Source organism: Eschrichtius robustus, chromosome 13 (assembly GCF_028021215.1).
Source record: "Eschrichtius robustus isolate mEscRob2 chromosome 13, mEscRob2.pri, whole genome shotgun sequence".
NCBI classification, from domain to species: domain Eukaryota; kingdom Metazoa; phylum Chordata; class Mammalia; order Artiodactyla; family Eschrichtiidae; genus Eschrichtius; species Eschrichtius robustus.
Window position 1 is genome coordinate 68,301,382 of NC_090836.1, and position 23,122 is coordinate 68,324,503.

General features: G+C 35.5%; 1 protein-coding gene across 2 annotated transcripts in view; it reads right to left on the reverse strand.

Annotated features, from left to right (window-relative positions):
• The window catches only part of LIN7A (lin-7 homolog A, crumbs cell polarity complex component), a 242,791-nt gene that overhangs the window by 214,773 nt on the left and 4,896 nt on the right, over nucleotides 1–23,122 (reverse strand). Inside the window, exons 3-5 of one of the 2 annotated variants that reach the window (XM_068560210.1) lie at nucleotides 16,709–16,801; nucleotides 2,237–2,387; nucleotides 1,185–1,302 (exon numbers count right to left, since the gene is read on the reverse strand). The gene's annotated coding sequence lies outside the window, so the exon portion shown is untranslated. The remainder of the gene's footprint in view (nucleotides 1–1,184; nucleotides 1,303–2,236; nucleotides 2,388–16,708; nucleotides 16,802–23,122) is intronic. The other variant, XM_068560209.1, reaches the window with a different exon arrangement.

The following is a 23,122-nucleotide window of genomic DNA, read 5'->3' on the forward strand; positions in this document are numbered from 1 at the left end:
AATCAATTCTGCATAATGATACCCTGACAGGATAATGTGGTATAAGTTGAAAACTGCAAGATTAGTGAGCATCCCTTGGAAACTCTCTGGGTTTCTTTATATATTCCCAAACTATTCTCTGTGTTTTTATTCTTACTAATATCTCCCAGGCTGAATATATTGATACTTTGTCTCTGTTATATCTACATTATAGAGGACTTTGATGTATCTCTAAAACTCATTTGTTTTCATATAGTTGAAGTCTATTCCCAGACCCTAGAGATGTTAACTTGATTAGGTCAGTGATAAATTAGAGAATGGTGACCAAAAACAAGCAAAAAAAAAAAGCAATGTTGTTAGATAATTATTTTTAGAAAATATTTGGATACTGAAAATACTCTTTTCATCTAGATTGTTGAATTCCCTATAAAAATATAATTTAATTGGGATAATTATATTTCTATATATGTGCTTTTTCTTCTCTTCTAGTTTTGGTACATTTATTCTTTAATAAAGTTTTAAAGAATTGATTGATACTAAAGTACTAAAAAGTTGTTCTGAATTTTAACCTACAATGCTTATTATAATAATCTTAATTTTCATCATGATTTTTCCTGAAATTTCTAAATAAAATGGCAGGTTATTTAGAAATGGTCAAATCTGTTTTGATTTTTTAAAATACATCTCAGTGAAATTTGTTCTATGAACAGTAGTAGAGACATTCCGTGGAGACTGATGTAATCTCCAGTTCACAGGCTATCTTGGATTTAGATGGCACCTGTCTAAAAGTTGGAAAGCACACTGATTACAGAACCTGAAGTTGGGGTCTGCAGCCCCCCTGGATCTGAGGATGTATTCTGTGGTTTTTACAATCATTTCACTGTATAATTTAAAAAACTTATGCTTCATTCTGTGTATGTGAGCCGAGTAGCAATGTTCTTGTTGTCTTAAGTTCAACAACTAGAAACCCAAGGCTGAGAAAAAAGCAGCATCAATTCTGTGCATTTAAAAGGATGTTGAAAATAATTGAGGCTATTGGCTCCCTGACGGCTGGTTCCCATTCCCTATCCCAACCTCAAGTCCGTTTAGGCAGAACCCCAGGAAATAGGGAGAACCAAAATTTATTCAAGTTGTGAATTATTTACCCAAGGAGGAAACTATGGATTTTTACTTCCTTGCCTGAAGAGTGAAGAAATGGTGCTTACCAAATCCAAGAGAGAAGACCTCAAGGAGTGCCACCACCAGAAATTAGAAGTCAACACTGGAATCTCACTCCCCAGGTGAACGTTTTCTTATGCAGCATACTTGTTGATTTATGCCTGTCTGTTCAGAGGTAAGAGAACTAGTTTATGGATATAAATTAAATGTGATTTATTAAAAATTTCCTATAATTGTACATTTAATATGTATTTTTTCTGGACCCAGTTGTTTCAATATGATCTGCAGTTCATCAAAACACAATAACTAAAAGTAAAATTTTATTACAAGTATATAATAATTTCTTAGAAATGAATTCTTAATGAGATTAAGATAGCGCCCTCTTAAGACAAGATTAATTCATACAATTTTATAAGCTATAAAACAAAATTGTAAATCAATGTGTTATTTCTCATTACTTATTTTTTAACAATGCAATGTAATACATAGCTCAGATCATAAATCATTTATTTACCTAGAAATATTTCCTTGTTAAATGTGTGAACATACATGTATTAAACTCTGATGCTTGGTCATTCAAATAGTTAAATTAAAGCATTGTACAAAATCAGAAAGAACTCTATTATTTTACTAGCTATTGTGATCAAATTTTTCTTGCATCTAAATAAAGAGAAACTTATCTATTGCCAAAACTAACCAGTCTGGCTAGCATTTACTTTTACTTTTTATTAATAAAAGGTAGAAAATAGTCATTTCATAAGATGAAATAGGAGGATTAAATAATTAAATATTTCACAATATGACTTGATAAAATAGGTTTTAACTACTTTGTTGAATAATACATACCAAATCTGAAAGAAAGCATAAAAAATTTGCCTGTGGGTTTTATCCAGTGTATCTTGAAAATTCTGGTAATCTCAAAAAATATTCCAATTACGTTAAAAGGATCTACTTCACTAACCTATACTGCTTCAACTCTTCAAAGTTTTTCTTTTTAGCTAATGACAGGTCCCAAGGATGAATCTTGAGAATAGCTTAAAAGAATTACTTATATTTAAATTCATGAAAAAAGCTATTTTCGATATTTAACATTTCTTACCTACGTGTTATTTGCTTTGCTCTTATGGAACTCCCTCAAAGTTGATACATTCTTTGACAATGTGAAAAGCTGGAAGAGGCGAGATCCTTAAATAACAATTATGAATACCAATCCATTTTAAATGCCAGTTTTTCACTTTTAACAGAAATATCTGTAAGACAGAAAAAGACCCAAGTCCTGAGATGGTTTATATTTCCTTGGTTATCCATTGACACTGATTTGTTTTCTTAAGCCAATATTTTGAAGTCACTTTGTTTGACGTCCAGAGAGATTTTTGAGATGTGTGCCTTTCTTTTGTGAAGCAGGATAGAAGAGATAGGGAGAGGAAGGTGGAAGGGAGGAACCTGCCTTGAAGTCCCTTCTACAGATTTATTCTCAGCTAGATCCGTCTCAGGAAAGAACACATCCTTGCTCCATTATTCCTTTTAAATTCTTGGTATTATATTGCTTTGCATACCTTGGTTTAGAAACTGCTCCAAAGAGTATTGTAAAGGCAGTAATTAAAGAAAACTAAAGCTCTCTATTTGTACCCAACCAAGTCCATACTCTTCAATAACTGAAAAACTAGATGGACAGATAGATTTGCATGTATGTATACACATGTCTTAGATCATCTGATAGATTCTTTTATCATCATGCAACTGCATTGTACTTTCTATGTAAATTTGTGTTTATGGTTTTATTAGACCAAGATATTATATAATGAAACTTATGTGTGCTGAGTAGTAATTTTAAATATGTGTTTAATATTTAATTATAGTATTTCTCAATCTAGGGTCCATAGACCCTTAAGGATCCACAGATACATTCTGAACAGTCTGCATGATCTCAGGTCTGAGAAATTCTGGTTAATGGACTCAGTTATTAAGAGCTCAGGCCATAGAGCCAATCTCATCTGGTTCAAACTGCAGCACCCTCAATTACCAGCTGTGGATCCTTGGGGAAGTTACCTTCCTTCTCTAAATCTCAGTTTTCTCACCTATAAAATGACAGATATAATGCAATGTAAAATGCTCACTTCCTTTTAGGTTGAATTAAGAGAAACATTTCATCCATCCATAAAATCAGTAAGTCAAAAATGTTATTTCAGAATAACAGAGACTCATTATTCTGATATTTGGATTCTGGGTATAATTAAGTGAAAATAGTGTACCCTACTTCAGAAATACTTCAGAAATACTTGTACTACTTTTGTTAGCCATCATGATCAAACTTTTTCTGTGCATTTAAAGAATGAGAAACTTTATATTGCTAAAAATTAATCAATCTGGGAGCTAGCATACAATTTTGGTTTACTAATAGAAAATATATTCATCTTATAAGTTCAAATAACTTGAGGATTAACTCTAATTGGAATGAGCATTTCATTATATGATTTGATGAGTTTTAACTACCAATATAGCTTTTCATTAAATCAGACTCCCTAGAATCCCAAATTGTTCTTTTTCCACTGATAGGAAATTGTCTAATAGAAATATCTTAGCAGAAAATATGGACCTTGTGGGAGAGGAAAATATCAGTAATCATTAACAATATCATTTCAGTGTTTTATGGGACAAAGGGAGAATATTTTGGCCCTATGGTAAGCACCGTATACTTCTAATTTAGACCCATATTTCTTATTGTAGGAATGCTGGAAACAACTGATAGATTTTCTAGCAATATCCAGATCAAAGCCACCTTTATTTAGACTTATTGGTACATAATTAATGATACTTTAATATACAGCAAGGTTGAGGATGCTGAGAGGAAAGCATGAGACAAGGTTGGGGTTTTCCTCACACCCTCTGTATTATTCATGTTAGACTATCTACTGTAACAGACTATCCCTAAATCTCAACGGCTTAACACAATAGAGGTTTATTTTTCACTCACATTCCATCTAACCTAGGAAGTGACAGGGACATAGACTGTTCTTTATGATTTATCAGGGACATAGACTCCTGTCAGGTAGCTCCACAATTTTCTAAGGTCTTGTAGACTTCCGCAGGGTTTTCTGCAGCCAGGCAGCAGAGAGGTAGGAAAAAGTACCTGGAGTATCTCATCCAAGGGTTTGGGGCCCAGCTCAGACAGTATATACATCATTCAAAAACAAGATGACAACATAGGTATTAGTCCCAACTGGCTGGGGTCTGGTAATCCTCTATAGAAATTCAGGAGACTTGGTTTAAGTTCACAGATTCTTGCTGATACTGTAATGATATTATTTTTTACAGATGTTTCTGTTACATTCATACACTATTTTTATTTAATCATAAGTGATATTAATTCATTCATTTCTAACTCTGTGAGATTCTGAACAATCTTGTGTACATATTGACTTAATTCTATTGTAAAGAAATTGCATCAGTTATAACAAGATCAATTAAGTAATTGCCAGCAGCTTAAATATGAATGATTTAAAACCTAATTTCCTAAAAAAAAATCCACAAAGATTAAGTACAATTTTCCATAACACCCAAGTAAACAAGCATCAAAAGCTCAAGGTTAATAATAAAAATAACAATCATAAAACTAAAATCTCATAGATCTTCTTGCAAATAAATTACTATATTTATGGGTGATAAGATATAAATCTTATGATAGCAAGATCTAACAAGAAAGGAACATCACCCAAACCTTGCTAATGTTATATCTTAGTGTCTTTATAGGTGACTGACTTATAAATACTCTTCAAACTTCTATTCTACTATTTACTTGATGTTAAAGCCTGGCCAATTGCTTTGTATTTTCAAAATACTCATATCAGGAACTTTAAGTTTCTTATTCTCTCAATATTCTAGTTACTCAAGCTTGGGAGGTGTCATTTATAATTTATTTTAATTAATGTGCATTAAAGATACTTGAGATTTAGATTTTTTAAAATTTCCACTCCTAATAATATGTTTACTCTGAGAAAAATTGTGCAAATGCTGCTGGTCAAAATGCTGATATTTGTTAATCAGCAGATCTAGGATATCTGCAGCTGGATTTCCAGCTCTCAGCTCTCCCATCGTGAATAAATCATGACCACATGACCCAAGCAGAAAAGTACATGCTTTACCCAAGATTCAAATACTAGTTAGACCCCAATACTTTTACCCACATATTTTGAAGTTTTAAAAAAGTACAATTATTATATCATGTCCATAAAACTGTGGAACACCAAAGTTTATACTGGCATCAAAGGTGACCATATTTGTTTCACTGTAAATATCAATACAAGTGAGTCTACCCAGTAATCCATCTTCTTCTACAACTCCTTAAAAATATTTTTGTGTTTACACTTTACTCTCTAACTCAAAATCTTACTATTTCTAATTTGATTCTCTTCCAAGCTCTTCTACGTACTATCAATTTAGTCTTCAGCAAGGCATTAATTTTTCTGAGGCTTAAATTCATTGCCTATAAAGCAGGATAATTATGTCAATTTATCAAGGTTTTGTAAGACTTAAATAAGATAATAATAATGGGTGATTAATTCTTTGTAAACACTATTGGTAAAGCATCAAAAGAGTGTCCTGCTCCTCCTTCTTTCTTTCATCCATGCTCTTGAGGTTTTTTTGTCATTTTAATTTTTGGTTTTTGTGTGTGTGTGTGTGTGTGTGTGTTTTTAAATTTTATTTATTTATTTTTTATACAGCAGGCTCTTATTAGTTATCTATTTTATACATATTAGTGTATACATGTCAATCCCAATCTCCCAGTTCATCCCAACACCACCTCTCACCTCCCCGCTTTCCCCCCTTGGTGTCCATACATATGTTCTCTACATCTGTGTCTCTATTTCTGCCTTGCAAACTGGTTCATCTGTACCATTTTACTAGATTCCACATCTATGCATTAATATACAATATTTGTTTTTCTCTTTCCGACTTACTTCACTCTGTATGGCAGTCTCTAGGTCCATGCATGTCTCTACAAATGACCCAACTTCGTTCCTTTTTATGGCTAATATTCCACTGTATATATGTACCACACCTTCTTTATCCATTCATCTGTCGATGGGCATTTAGGTTGCTTCCATGACCTGGCTATTGTAAATAGTGCTGCAATGAACATTGAGGTGCATGTGTCCTTTTGAATTATGGTTTTCTCTGGGTATATGCCCAGTAGTGGGATTGCTGGGTCATATGGTAATTCTATTTTTAGTTTTTTAAGGAACCTCCATACTGTTCTCCATAGTGGCTATATCATTCCCACCAACAGTGCAAGAGGGTTCCTTTTTCTCCACACACTCTCCAGCATTTATTGTTTATAGATTTTCTGATGATGCCCATTCTAGCTGGTGTGAGGTGATACCACACTGTAGTTTTGATTTGCATTTCTCTAATAATTAGTGATGTTGAGCATCTTTTCATGTGCTTCTTGACCATCTGTATGTCTTCTTTGGAGAAATGTCTATTTAGGTCTTCTGCCCATTTTTCGATTGGGTTGTTTGATTTTTTGATATTGAGCTGCATGAGATGTTTATATATTTTGGAGATTAATCTTTTGTCCGTTGATTCATTTGCAAATATTTTCTCCCATTCTGAGGGTTGTCTTTTCATCTGTTTATAGTTTCCTTTGCTGTGCAAAAGCTTTGACGTTTCATTAGGTCCCATTTGTTTATTTTTGTTTTTATTTCCATTACTCTAGGAGGTGGATCAAAAAAGATCTTGTTGTGATTTATGTCAAAGAGTGTTCTTCCTATGTTTTCCTCTAAGAGTTTTATAGTGTCTGGCCTTACATTTAGGTCTTTAATCCATTTTGAGTTTATTTTTGTGTATGGTGTTAGGGAGTGTTCTAATTTCATTCTTTTACATGTAGCTGTCCAGGTTTCCCAGCACCACTTATTGAAGAGACCACCTTTTCTCCACTGTATACCCTTGTCTCCTTTCTCATAGATTAGTTGACGATAGGTGCATGGGTTTACATCTGGGCTTTCTATCCTATTCTAGTGATCTATATTTCTGTTTTTGTGCCAGTACCATATTGTCTTAATTACTGTAGCTTTGTAGTATAGTCTGAAGTCAGGGAGTCTAATTCCTCCAGCTCCACTTTTTTCCCTCAAGATTGCTTTGGCTATTCGAGGTCTTTTTTGTCTCCATACAAATTTTAATATTTTTTGTTCTACTTCTGTAAAAAATGCCATTGGTAATTTCATAGGGATTGCATTAAATCTGTAGATTGCTTTGAGTAGTATACTCATTTTCACAATATTGATTCTTCCAATCCAAGAACATAGTATATCTCTCCATCTGTTTGTGTCATCTTTGATTTCTTTCATCTGTGTCTTATAGTTTTCTGAGTACAGGTCTTTTACCTCCATAGGTAGGTTTATTCTGAGGTATTTTATTCTTCTGGTTGCAATGGTGAATGGGATTGTTTCCTTAATTTCTCTTTCTGATCTTTTGTTGTTAGTGTATAGGAATGCAAGAGATTTCTGTGCATTAATTTCATATCCTGCAACTTTACCAAAATCATTGATTAGCTCTAGTAGTTTTCTGTTGGCATCTTTAGGATTATCTATGTATAGTATCATGTCATCTGCAAACAGAGACAGTTTTACTTCTTCTTTTCCAATTTGGATTCCTTTTATTTCTTTTTCTTCTCTGATTGCCGTGGCTAGGACTTCCAAAACTATGTTGAATAATAGTGGTGAGATGGACATCCTTGTCTTGTTCCTGATCTTAGAGGAAATGCATTCAGTTTTTCACCATCGAGAATGATGTTTGCTGTGGGCTTGTTGTATATGGCCTTTACTATGTTGAGGTAGGTTCCCTCTATGCCCACTTTCTGGAGAGTTTTTATCATAAATGGGGGTTGAATTTTGTCAAAAGCTTTTTCTGCATCTATTGAGATGATCATATACTTTTTATTCCTCAGTTTGTTAATAGGGTGTATCACATTGATTGATTTGTGTATATTTAAGAATCCTTGCATTCCTGGGATAAACCCCACTAGATTATGGTGTATGATCCTTTTAATGGGTTGTCGGATTCTGTTTGCTAATATTTTTTTGAGGATTTCTGCATCATATTCACCAGTGATACTGGTCTGTAATTTTCTTTTTTTGTAGTATCTTGTCTGGTTTTGGTATCAGGGTGATGGTGGCCTCATAGAATGAGTTTGGGAGTGTTCCTTCCTCTGCAATTTTTTGGAAGAGTTTGAGAAGGATGGGTGTTAGCTCTTCTCTAACTGTTTGATAAAATTCACCTGTGAAGCCATCTGGACCAGGACTTCTGTTTGTTGGAAGACTTTTAACCAAAAAATTTCATTATTTGTGATTGGTCTGTTCATATTTTCTATTTCTTCCTGGTTCAGTCTTGGAAGGTTATACCTTTCTAAGCATTTGTCCATTTCTTCCAGGCTACATTTTATTGGCATAGAGTTGCTTGTAGTAGTCTCTTAGGATGCTTTGTATTCCCGTGGTGTCTGTTGTAACTTCTCTTTTTCATTTCTAATTTTATTGATTTGAGTCCTCTCCCTCTTTTTCTTGATGAGTCTGGGTAAAGGTTTATCAATTTTGTTTATCTTCTCAAAGAACCAGCTTTTAGTTTTATTGATCTTTGCTATTACTTTGATTGTTTCTATTTCATTTATTTCTGCTATGATCTTTATGATTTCTTTTCTTCTACTAACTTTGGTTTTGTTTGTTCTTCTTTCTCTAGTTCCCTTAGGTGTAAGGTTAGATTGTGTACGTGAGATTTTTCTTGTTTCTTGAGGTAGGATTGTATTGCTATAAACTTCCCTCTTACAACTGCTTTTTCTGCGTCCCATAGGTTTTGGATCATCGTGTTTTCATTGTCATTTGTCTCTAGGTAATTTTTGATTTCCTGTTTGATTTCTTCAGTGATCTCTTGGTTATTTAGTAATGTATTGTTTAGCCTCCATGCGTTTGTACTTTTTACATTTTTCCCCTGTAATTGATTTCTAATCTCATAGCATTGTGGTCGCAAAAGATGCTTGATATGATTTCAATTTTCTTAAATTTACCAAGGCTTGATTTGTGACCCAAGATGTGATCTATCCTGGAGAATGTTCCATGTGCACTTGAGAAGAGAGTGTAATCTGCTGTTTTTTGGATGGAATGTCCTATAAATATCAATTAAATCTATCTGGTCTATTCTGTCATTTAAAGCTTGTGTTCCCTTATTACTTTTCTGTTTGGATGATCTGTCCATTGTTGTAATTGAAGCGTTAAAGTTCCCCACTATTATTGTGTTACTGTCGATTTCCTCTTTTATAGCTGTTAGCATTTGCCTTATGTATTGATGTGCTCCTATGTTGGGTGCATATATATTTATAATTGTCATATTTTCTTCTTGGATTGATCCCTTGATCATTATGTAATGTTCTTCCTTGTCTCTTGTAACATTCTTCATTTTAACGTCTATTTTATCTTATAAGAGTATTGCTACTCCAGCTTTCTTTTGATTTCCATTTGCATGGAATATCTTTTTCCATCCCCTCACTTTCACTCTCTATGCGGCCCTAGGTCTGAAGTGGGTCTCTTGTAGACAGCATATATATGGGTCTTGTTTTTGTATCCATTCAGCAAGCCTGTGTCTTTTGGTTGGAGCATTTAATTCATTCACATTTAAGGTAATTATTGACATGTATGCTCCTATTACCATTTTCTTAATTGTTTTGGGTTTGTTCTTGTAGGTCTTTTTCTTCTCTTGTGTTTCCCACTTAGAGAACTTCCTTTAGCATTTGCTATAGAGCTCGTTTGGTGGTGCTGAATTCTCTTACCTTTTTTTTTTTTAAACATCTTTATTGGAGTATAACTGCTTTACAATGGTGTGACAGTTTCTGCTGTATAACAAAGTGAATCAGCTATACGTATACATACATCCCCATATCTCCTCCCTCTTGTGTCTCCCTCCGACCCTCCCTATCCCACCCCTCTAGGTGGACACAAAGCACCGAGCTGATCTCCCTGTATTATGTGGTTGCTTCCCACTAGCTAGCTATTTTTTGGTAGTGTATATATTTCCATGGCACTCTCCCACTTCGTCTCAGTTTACCCTTCCCCCTTCCCATGTCCTTAAGTCCATTCTCTATGTCTGTGTCTTTATTCCTTTCCTGACCCGAAGTTCTTAAGAACTTTTCTTTTCTTTTTTAAATTCCATATATATGTGTTAGCATACGGTATTTGTTTTTCTGTTTCTAACTTACTTCACTCTGTATGACAGTCTCTAGGTCCATTCGCCTCACTACAAATAACTCAATTTCGTTTCTTTTTATGGCTGAGTAATATTCCACTGTACATATGTGCCACATCTTTTTTTTTTTAACCTAGAAAATTTTTTTTATACATCTTTATTGGAGTATAATTGCTTTACAATTGTGTGTTAGTTTCTGCTTTATAACAAAGTGAATCAGCTATACATATACATATATTCCCATATCTCCTCCCTCTTGTGTCTCCTTGTCACCCTCCCTATCCCACCCCTCTAGGTGGTCACAAAGCACAGAGCTGATCTCCCTGTGCTATGTGGCTGCTTTCCACTAGCTATCTATTTTACATTTGGTAGTGTATATATATCCATGCCACTCTCTCACTTCATCCCAGCTTACCCTTCCCCCTCCCCATGTCCTCAAGTTTATTCTCTATGTCTGCGTTTTTATTCCTGTCCTGCCCATAGGTTCTTCAGAATCATTTAATTAAATTAAATTAATTAATTTTTAGATTCCATATATATGTGTTAGCATATAGTATTTGTTTTTCTCTTTCCGACTTACTTCATTCTGTATAAGAGACTCTAGGTCCACCCACCTCACTACAAATAACTCAATTTCGTTTTTTTTTAATGGCTGAGTAATATTCCATTGTATGTATGTGCCACAGCTTTATCCATTCATCTGTCGATGGACATTCAGATTGCTTCCACGTCCTGGCTATTGTAAATAGTGCCACAATGAACATTGTGGTACATGACTCTTTTTGAATTATGGTTTTCTCAGGGTATATGCCCAGTAGTGGGATTGCTGGGTCATATGGTAGTTCTATTTTTAGTTTTTTAAGGAATCTTCATACTGTTCTCCATAGTGGTTGTGTCAATTTACATTTCCACCAACAGTGCAAGAGGGTTCCCTTTTCTCCACACACTCTCCAGTATTTATTCTTTGTAGATTTTTTGATGGTGGCCATTCTGACTGGTGTGAGGTGATACCTCATTGTCGTTTTGATTTGCATTTCTCTAATGATTAGTATGTTGAGCATCCTTTCGTGTGTTTGTTGGCAATCTGTATATCTCCTTTGGAGAAATGTCTATTTAGGTCTTCTGCCCATTTTTGAATTGGGTTGTATGTTTTTTTGATATTGAGCTGCATCAGCTGCTTGTAAATTTTGAGGACTAATCCTTTGTCATATGCTTCATTTGCAAATATTTTCTCTCATTCTGAGGATTGTCTTTTTGTCTTGTTTATGGTTTCCTCTGCTGTGCAAAAGCTTTTAACTTTCATTACGTCCCATTTTGTTTATTTTTGTTTTTATTTCCATTTCTCTAGGTAGTGGGTCAAAAAGGATCTTGCTGTGATTTATGCCATGGAGTGTTCTGCCTATGTTTTCCTCTAAGAGTTTTATAGTGTCTGGCCTTACATTTAGGTGTTTAATCCATTTTGAGTTTATTTTTGTGTATGGTGTTAGGGAGTGTTCTAATTTCATTCTTTTACATGTAGCTGTCCAGTTTTCCCAGCACCATTTATTGAAGAGGCAGTCTTTTCTCCATTGTATATTCTTGCCTCCTTTATCAAAGATAAGGTGACCATATGCATGTGGGTTTACCTCTGGGCTTTGTATTCTGTTCCATCGATATATATTTCTGTTTTTGTGCCAGTACCATACTGTCCTGATTACTGTAGCTTTGTAGCATAGTCTGAAGTCAGGGAGCCTGATTCCTCCAGCTCTGTTTTTCTTTTTCAGGATTGCATTGGCTATTCGGGGTCTTTTGTGTTTCTGTACAAACTGTGAAATTGTTGCTCTAGTTCTGTGAAAAATGCCATTGGTAGTTTGATAGGGATTGCATTGAATCTGTAGATTGCTGTGGGTAGTATAGTCATTTTCACAATGTTGATTCTTCCAATCCAAGAACATGGTATATCTTCCATCTGTTTGTATCACTTTTATTTTCTTTCATTAGTGTCTTATAGTGTTCTCCATACAGGTCTTTTGTCTCCTTAGGTAGGTTTATTCATAAGTATCTTATTCTTTTTTTTGCCATTGTAAATGGGAGTGTTTCCTTAATTTCTCTTTCATATTTTTCATCATTAGTGTATAGGAATGCAAGAGATTTCTGTGAATTAATTTTGTATCCTGCTACTTTACCAATTTCATTGATTAGTTCTAGTAGTTTTCTGGTAGCATCTTTAGGATTCTCTATGTATAGTATCGTGTCATCTGCAAACAATGACAGTTTTACTTCTTCTTTTCTGATTTGGATTCCTTTTATTTCTTTTTCTTCTCTGATTGCTGTCGGTAAAACTTCCAAAACTACGTTGAATAATAGTGGTGAGAGTGGGCAACCTTGTCTGGTTCTTGATCTTAGTGGAAATGGTTTCAGTTTTTCACCATTGAGAACGATGTTTGCTGTGGTTTTGTCATATATGGCCTTTATTATGTTGAGGTAACTTCCCTCTATGCCTACTTTTCAGAGGGTTTTTATCATAAATGGGTGTTGAACTTTGTCAAAAGTTTTTTGTGCATCTACTGAGATGATCATATGGTTTTTCTCCTTCAGTTTGTTAATATGGTTTATCACATTGATTGATTTGCATATTTATTGAAGAATCCTTGCATTCCTGGGATAAACCCCACTAGATCATGGTGTATGATCCTTTTAATGTTCTGTTGGATTCTGTTTGCTAGTATTTTGTTGAGGATTTTTGCATCTATGCTCAACAGTGATATTTGTCTGTAGTTTTCTTTTTTTGTGGCATCTTTGTCCGGTTTTGGTATCAGGGTGATGGTGGCATCATAGAATGAGTTTGGGAGTGTTCCTCCCTCTGCTATATTTTGGAAGAGTTTGAGAAGGATAGGTGTTAGCTCTTCTCTAAATGTTTGATAGAATTTGCCTGTGAAGTCATCTGGTCCTGGGCTTTTGTTTGTTGGAAGATTTTTAATCACACTCTCAATTTTAGTGCTTGTGTGTGATCTGTTTATATTTTCTATTTCTTCCTGGTTCAGTCTCGGAAGGTGGTGCTTTTTTAAGTATTTGTCCATTTCTTCCAGGTTGTTCATTTTATTGGCATATAGTTGCTTGTAGTAATCTCTCATGATCCTTTGTATTTCTGCAGTGTCAGTTGTTACTTCTCCTTTTTCATTTCTAATTCTACTGATCTGAATCTTCTCCCTTTTTTTCTTGATAACTCTGGCTAATGGTTTATCAATTTTAACTATGTCCTCAGAGAACCAGCTTTTAGTTTTATTGATTTTTGCTATCATTTTCTTCATTTGTTTTTCATTTATTTCTGGTCTGATCTTTATGATTTCTTTCCTTCTGCTAACTTTGGGGTTTTTTTGTTCTTCTTTCTCTAATTGCTTTAGGCATAAGGTTAGGTTGTTTATTTGAGATGTTTCTTGTTTCTTGAGGTAGGATTGTATTGCTATAAACTTCCCTCTTAGAATTGCTTTTGCTGCATCCATAGGTTTTGGGTCATCGTGTTTTCATTGTCATTCGTTTCTAGGTATTTTTTGATTTCCTCTTTGATTTCTTCAGTGATGTCTTGGTTATTTAGTAGTGTATTTAGTAGCCTCCTTGTGTTTGTATTTTCTCCAGATATTTTCCTGTAATTGATATATAGTCTCACAGCATTGTGGTTGGAAAAGATACTTGATACGATTTCAATTTTCTTAAATTTACCAAGGCTTGATTTGTGACTGAAGATATGATCTATCCTGGAGAATGTTCCATGAGCACTTGAGAAGAAAGTGTAATCTGCTGTTTTGGGATGGAATGTCCTGTAAATATCAATTAAGCCCATCTTGTTTACTGTATCATTTAAAGCTTGTGTTTTCTTATTTATTTTCATTTTGGATGATCTGTCCATTGGTGAAAGTGGGGTGTTAAAGTCCCCTACTATGATTTTGTTACTGTCAATTTACTCTTTTATGGCTGTTAGCATTTGCCTTATGTATTGAGGTGCTCCTATGTTGGGTGCATAAATATTTACAATTGTTATAAATTCTTCTTGGATTGATCCCTTGATCATTATGTAGTGTCCTTCTTTGTCTCTTGTAACATTATTTTAAAGTCTATTTTGTCTGATATGAGAATTGCTACTCCAGCTTTCTTTTGATTTCCATTTGCATGGAATATCTTTTTCCACCCCTCACTTTCAGTCTGTATGTGTCCCTAGGTCTGAAGTGGGTCTCCTGTAGACAGCATATGTACGGGTCTTGTTTTTGTATCCATTCAGCAAGCCTGTGTCTTTTGGTTGAAGCATTTAATCCATTTACATTTAAGGTAGTTATTGATATGTATGTTCCTATGACCATTTTCTTAATTGTTTTGGGTTTGTTTTTATAGGTCTTTTTCTTCTCTTGTGTTGCCCACTTAGAGAAGTTCCTTTAGCATTTGCTATAGAGTTGGTTTGGTGGTGCTGAATTCTCTTAGCTTTTGCTTGTTTGTAAAGCTCTTGATTTCTCTGTTGAATCTGAATGAGATCGTTTCTGGGTAGAGTAATCTTGGTTGTAGTTTCTTCCCTTCCATCACTTTAAATATATCGTGCCACTCCCTTCTGGCTTGTAGAAGTTTTGCTGAGAAATCAGCTGTTAACCTTATGGGAGTTCCCTTGTATGTTATTTGTCATTTTTCCCTTGTTCCTTTTAATAATTTTTCTTTGTCTTTAATTTTTGTCAATTTGATTACTATGTGTCTCAGCATGTTTCTCCTTGGGTTTATCGTGCCTGGCACTCCCTGCACTTCCTGGGCATGGGTGGCTACTTCCTTTCCCATGTTAGGGAAGTTTTTGACTATAACCTCTTCAAATATTTTCTCAGGTCCTTTCTCTCTCTCTTCTCCTCTGGGACCCCTATTATGCAAACGTTGGTGCATTTAATGTTGTCCCAGAGGTCTCTTAGGCTGTCTTCATTTCTTTTCATTCTTCTTTCTTTATTCTTTCCGCAGCAGTGAATTCTATCATTCTGTCTTCCAGGTCACTTATCTGTTTTCTGTTTCAGTTATTCTTCTATAGAGTCCTTGTAGTGTGTTTTTCATTTCAGTTATTGTATTGTTCATCTCTGTTTGTTAGTTCTCTAATTCTTCTAGGTGTTTTTTTTTTTTTTTTAATTCTTATAGGTTTTTGTTAAACATTTCTTGCATCTTCTCGATCTTTGCCTCCATTGTTTTTCCGAGGTCCTGGATCATCTTCACTATCATTATTCTGAATTCTTTTTCTGGAAGTTTGCCTATCTCCACTTCATTTAATTGTTTTTCTGGGGTCTTATCTTGTTCCTTCATCTGGTACATAGTCCTCTGCCTTTTCATTTTGTCTCTCTTTCTGTGAATGTGCTTTTCGTTCCACAGGCTGCAGGACTGTAGTTGTTCTTGCTTCTGCTGTCTGCCCTCTGGTGGATGAGGCTATTTAAGAGGCTTATGCAAGCTTCCTGATGGGAGGGACTGTGCGTGTGTCTTTTTTCCCTTATTCATTCACTCACTCTTTAAGTCAATTGGTCAATCAGATACAGTCTCCAGAAAACACTTATTAAATATTTACCATGTAACATTACCATGCTAGATATCAAGGGTAACAAGATAAGCCTGATCCTTACCCTCAGAAGTTAGAGGTTACTGTGGCAGAGAGTGGATTGTGGTAAGTGCTAAGACAGTGGAAACAGAGGCACCTACTATACTTAGAAAAGGCTTCCTGGAAGAGGCAATGTACAAGGAGAGATCTTCAGGCTGAGGAGGAATTATACTAGGAAAAAAGAAAAGAATGGTCTAGCAAAATAAAACAATGTGTATTAGCAGAGGAGAGTGAGAACCAGTCACAAAGCAACTTGGAGATCTGGTAAGAGATGAGGAAGGGGAGGTAAAGAGAGGATAGGTCATGGAGGACCTTGTAAGTTAGGTTGAAGAATTTGGAGTTTATCTGGAGTACACTAGGCAAATCAAATTATTCCCCAGTTTCTCTTCTGTCTCTGACCTGAATGGTCCGTTTTTTGGGTCATAATTTGGCATAAAGTCTTCTGTGAGTTTTCTCAGTGTACAGTCATGCTTCTGTTGTCATAACTGCCATTACTAAGTATTTTGGACTATACATTCTGCACATTTATATCCTGCTGGGTACAGTTTTCCTTTGTGATCTATATATCACATAGTCTAGTATTTCAAGGTCCCTTGTAAAATATTTTCTGTTAATTTCTTTACTTGAGTCCTATGCCTCAGTTTTTGTTGAATAATAAATTATCTGTGATTGTAAAAAAAAAAAAAAGTCTAGAATCACGGCAAGTACTGTTTGCATATTGACCATGGGGCTATCTGAAACTTAAATTAATGCTGTTACCTGATGCTTCTGGACTATTCCATCTATGGGTCTCTTTTCTCGGCAGCCCAGGAAGATCCATTTCTCCTTTCTCCAAGGTAACTTGATGCTGCCCTAGTAAAATGCAATGGGGACTATAACCCTCCAGGAAACAACACTGTCTGACACCCACACCCACTCATGTACATGTACTTAAAAGCCTCCAATTTCCTGTGACCCTGAAGATAAATTCCATATTATTTTATGTGGCTTAAAAAGAACTAAGACGACCTTACAAGTCCTGGCCATGTCTTCACTTGACCGTTAGTAACCACTGTGTCTGGGTGAGATGAGATGGGACAGGGAGAATACAAAGAGGCTCAAGTGTGCTCCAGACAGAGGTTACAGCATGGCCAGAGATGAAGATGAGAAAAGCATATGTCTATCTGAACCTCTGAAAAAAGTATAGCCATTTTCATAAGCTTTTTCCTCTGCTTGGAACACTCCTGTACCTTGTTTCTTGCTCAACCCCTGTCTATTACTGCATTTCCACACTTAAAAATAATGTCCTTCAAGCAGCCTTCTCTGGCTTACCTCCTTCCCCCACTTTTTTCAAGAATGATCACGTACTCCCATACTCCCACAGCACTTTTCTTGTAATTGATTATTTAATTTTCTTTCCTTACTAAACTATAAATTTCATGACAACAGAATCTTGCTCCTGTTATATTCCAATTAGCCAACAGAATGCCTGGCATATACCTGATGCCTAATAAATACATGTTGAATGAATGAATGGAAATAACCAATTGTTTAGTACCAATTATGAATTAAGCACTGCACCAAGTGCTTTATATGCATTATCTCACTTAAGCTCACCAGTATTATTCCCATTTTACACACGAGGCAACTGAGTCTTAGAATAAGAGACTTGCTCCAAATCACACAGCTAATAAGTGATAGAGCAAGGACTGAAAGCAAGGACTGTCTGATTAAGGAGCCTGAACTCCTAACCTCTCTATTATAACAATTTCTCCCTGGTTCTCCCTATTATATTTACTCATTTGTTTTTGTTGAACTGGGATTTACAACTTGTTTGGCCTACATCAAAGGTTATTCTAGTGAGTGGAAAAAAATTATAGTTTTTAAATGTTCTTAAGTTTCTCCATTTCTCTCTCCTCTTGGATAAATGTTAGCTACACATGTTCATTATCAGTGTTTCCACCTGTATTTTGATCTGATGTATTTTCAAAGTGTACGCCTCAAATTTTGTTAATTTGCTTCTACCGTATGGTTAGACATCTTGGTTCTTTTTCTTAATAAGAGGGGAGGTTACAGATAAGTTTAAAGTAGAGTTAAAATAGTTATGCTCTTTTGTTCTTAATAAATCTGTTTTGATTGCATGCCAATGGTATTACTGTTATTTAAAAAAATTTTTTTAACCTACGTTCCATTTCCAAAGAGAAATTTGAAGTGGGTTGTGTTTTCTCCTTGGGAAGCTTTCTGATTGTTATCTTTCTAACTGAAGCTGATTAAGTGTAGTTTTGAGAGACAGAGGAAGAATACTGCCTATAAACCCCAAATCTCTTAGATCTAGATCTTGCACAAAAACCTTGATCAAATTACCAAAAGTAAAATTGCAGCAGTTCAGTTAAACATTCACAGGTTTATTTTGAATTGATTTAAATGTATATTGCAATAAATCACTTAAATGTTATTTTCTAATACTATTTGTGGAGAAACAAGTCAACTTTGGGGTTATCATAACAATCACAAACAAATCTGATTACCATTCAGTTATATACAACATAACTAAATCCCTAGGATAGATTTAACTTAGTTTTTACAGTAAAAGTCTTTGCTTTGCTCTATGTAGTTATTTTCTCTTTCACAGAAATTTAAGAATTTTGTTACATATCTTAATTACAACTTAATTATAATAGTTTGGTCTTTTTAATTACCACAATGCATTTACAGTGTTGAGATTCAAATTTATTTTCCTTCTATAGAGTCTTATAGAGTGCTACTACATGCAGCATTGTCAAAATCAACGGGCATTGCACATGAGGTAAGTAACAAAGGAGTACACCGGGCAAAAGTCAGTCACTTTTCTATTATTGCTTATCTAATCCTGAAAAGAATAAATGTTCATGTTTAAGGAAATTGTGTGTTTTTTTTAAGTTACATTTTTAATTCAAATATTGATTGTGGTCTAAGTGTCATTCAAAACAGTGTTGTTCAAAGACAAAATATTTAGTTCACTTCCTAAAGCATCTGATCCCAGGAAGACAAATTATAAATTACAAAGGAGGCATCTACTTAACTGAGCTTCTGCCTCTTCTGTACTTGTTTATACCAGGTGACTCATTTGTTTTTAATGTTTTCCCATCACAGAGAACATACATGGGAAAAGCATGGTCTTGATGACATCAAGGAGAATGTTTCTGAGGAAAGGGGTGAGGAATATCTTTAAAATGACTGATCTTCTTTCTATGGTTAGTAGGTTAAGAACTTTATTAAGCAGACTGGATGTTCTGGGTCTAGAATAGCCATTGAGTGTACTCCAATTTGGAAAATGACTATCAGTTATGACAGTGAATGAATAAGGGGTATTTGGCACTATTTGGCAGTATTAAAATTGTATTCTTTTGGGGGGCGCTAATGCACTCAACTTTTCTTGAGTCTTATGAAGTCCAGAATGGGGTTTGAGATGTTGACGTTTGGGGGGTTTTGTTTGGTTGGTTGTTTAGGTTTTGTTGTTTGTTTGTTTGTTGGTTGTTTGCAAGGGGAGAGGGTGAAATTTCCTTATAGCTCTCTAATATGGACCTGACAAGAGAATTAGCAAAGGCTAAGAATGATAGAAGAATTAAGTGCCTGTCTACACGACAGGTAAAACTGGAATACAGAATCTAGGAGAAAGGGCTTCCTGAACTTGAGTCAAGGTGGGATTCAGTATTAAAGTTCCATAAAATATAAACATCGTAGAAAAAAGAGACAGTGTGTCATTAGCAAACCCAAAGCCACCTCTTTGAAGGCCTTTTGTTACAGATGTCAGATTCAGGAGCTAATGGTTATGGTAAGGACCAGAATAGGAAGCTCAAAACCCTAAAACTTTATAAGCATAAATCAGATACACTTCTGTTTTTGAAATCCATCCAATAGTTCTCAACTGCATTTAGAGTAAAATCTAAATTCCTTTCTGTAGTCTATAAGGTCCTTCATGATCTAGCTCTTCCTGTCTCTAATACAGCAACTCTCAACCTTTTAACATGCTCCAACATCACCTGTTAACTTTCTAACTCCTATACACATCAAGCTTGTTCCATCCACAGAGACCTTGAAAGTGTTCCATCTGTCCCTCTCTCTAAAGTTCTCTTCCCCCAGATACTCACATTGGCAGTTCCTTCCTATAGATCAGGTCTTAGTTTAAATATCGCCTCCTAAGGGAATTTGCTCACTTGCCCTTTACTTTGTTTTATTTTTATCATAGCCCACATCCTTATCTCAAATGTAGTTATATGTTGTGTTATAGTGTGCTAAGTTATTATTTTCTATATCTGACTACTAGAACATATACATCATGCGATCTAACAAAAAGCGTCTGTCTTCTTGGCCTCTGTATCCATGTACGCCTGACATATAGTTGATATTCAATAGCTCTTTGTTGAAAGGGCTACCTGAACAAATGAGCATACATTGAACTAGTCATGTCCCCAAGCAGAATAAAAGAGGAGTTTTGGAGCAGGTGAAGGTCCAGGAAGTCACTCAACATCTGGAAGGTTTGGCAGAAGTCTGTCAAAGCACAATCATGACTGGGAGGCCGAATCTTTCATAAATAGAAATTCATGAAACTGGACAATTCTGGAATCCAGCTCCAGGAGCAAAACTCCAAGCCCTAAGAGGCTCCCGAATTATTCCTAAATAGCATAGGTGCTTCAGTTAATAAACTACTCCTTAGGTAAATGCATTTGGATATTGCATTAGCTCTTTTGGAATAGTAAGCTTCAGTCTTCATAGCTTTAGATTGCTCTTGCCCATAACTTAGCTCATATAATGCTTGTAATAACTCTTTTAGGATAGTAACCTTTTGTCCTATTACTGCAGATTCATTTTAATAAATTCTATTGGTTGTAACATAGCACATTTAGAATTTGTATTAACTCTTTGAGTCCAACAGTTAAACCTCATTAAATGCACTGAAGCAGGATTATTCTTTCTTGATTTAGAGAGGATCTTAAACTCTTAAACATTTTCTGAAAAATAAGTGTATTAATCAGGTAGTGCCCCCTACAATTTATAGACATGATCTATGAAAATATAACTTTCGGTTATCCTTTTGGCAAAGATATAAAACGTTTATTTAAAAAACAGATTATGGGATGTGAAGGCAAATTTGTACTTTAATGGGAAACAAATGGAACAAAGCAGAGTCTGGATTGAAACAGAGCAGATCAGTTGTTCTCAAGCTTTTACATTCTGCAATTCTCTCTTAAGCGGCACAATCCTTGTACACACACATACACAAACACAGACAACATGCCACTAATTTGGTCATTCATTCAACTAACTTGTATTAAGAAGTGTTTGCTGTGTGTGGGAACTGTGTAAGGTATGGGGACACTGAGGCTAAACTAACATTATAATACATATTCCTGCAAGGGCTCACAGTCTTCCAGGGGAGAAGGGTTGGTAAAGGTAATTACAGCAGTGTATGCTATAACAAATATATGAATAGGGCAGAGAAAAGCAAGGGCTCATCTGCTTAATGTGATCAGGGAATGCATCCAGGAGATGAAGAGATTTGTACTAAATCCTAAAGAGAGAGTTGGAAGCGTTGCCAAGGTGAAGAAGGCACTGCAGCCAGAAGGCAGATCTGTGGAAGCTGAAGGACTAGGATTTTATAGGGAACTGTGAGAAGCCAGGTATGAATAGAGCCAGGTGTGTGCATGCAGGAAAAGGCAGTATATACAAAGTGTAGAAGAACTATTTGGCAACCCTGTTGGCAGTTTGGTAAGGGGCTATAATTCTTTCCTGTACAAGATTTTAATATCCTTGGTCTTTGCCCATGTTAATAAGTCAACTCCAGTCACTACGACAAACCAAAAGTATTCTTACTTTTGGCAGCCAGCCTCCAAGATGGTCCCCAATCATCCAGACTCTTCCTATTCACACCCTTGTATAGTTTCCTCCCACACCGTACCGAAGTTTGTCTGTGTGACCAATAGCATAAAGGAGAAGTGATAAATTGCCCTTCTGAGATGAGATTGGGTTATAAAAGATTGTGGAGTCTGTCTTGGTCTCTCTCTCTCTCTCTCTCTCACACACACACACACACACACACACACACACATCACATCACTTAATCAATCCATCACTCAATCACTCATCTTGCTCAGGGGAAAGCCAGCTGCCATGTCCTCTGAACAGCCCCTTGAACTGAAGCTTCCTGCCAACAGCCATGTAAGTGAGCATGAACTCGATACCCCTGCCCATTGACATGATCATAGTTCTGACCAACAGACCACCTGGTTACCACTTGATTAGAGCCAGAACCACTCAGCTAACTAACTCATCCTGATTCCAGATCCAGAGAAGCTCATATGAGATAATAAATATCTTTTGTTTTAAGCTGCTCAGTTAGGGAATAATTTATTAGACAGCAATAGATAATAGTACACTACTCACTTCCAAATGCCCTCTAGGGGAGCAGAATAGATCCCAAGTGAAACCGGCAGGTCTATGCTAAAGACTTTGGGCTTTGGACTTCTCACCATAGGCAGGTGGGAAGCCACTGACAGATTTTAGGCAAGATGGTGATACAATTGATTTATGTTTTAGAATGATTACTTTTGCCTTAATCCTAGGGTCTTCCATTCCATTTTTGGGTCCTCCACTATTGCTTTTTCATCTGCCTCTAAAGGGCCTAACTAACTATATGGCACTTACTGACGTGTTTTCTTCCTGACTAGACTGTGAGCTACTTAGGAACAGAGATGGATTTATTAGTACCGCTTAGTCATTTATAAACAATTCTTTGTGTTCCTAGAATCCTGCTGAGCATGGGGAGGGAGAGGCACTCAGTAAACCCTTGTGAATTAATTGAGTGATAGGAGATAGTTGAACCTGCAGAAAGGGAGTTGGGCTAGCAAGTTACTAGATTAGTTCGCTGAAAGAGTGACGAAGGAATGGACTTTAGAAATGTCAAAGGAGAAGAAAGCAGAAATTAGTCATTTCACACACACAAACATTTTTAGTTAGTTTTGCAAGTGCAGTCATCTATCAAAAAACCTAAATCTTTGTACTGTCTCCTGGGGTTGTCACAGCAGAGATGAAAGGAGGAAATTCCCAGCAATATTACTTGAAGTTCATAGGTATAAAACAATGTTACCAAAAAAATGATAAAAAATAAAAATACCAATAACAGTTTTCTTACTGTTTCAAAACTGATAAGTTGGT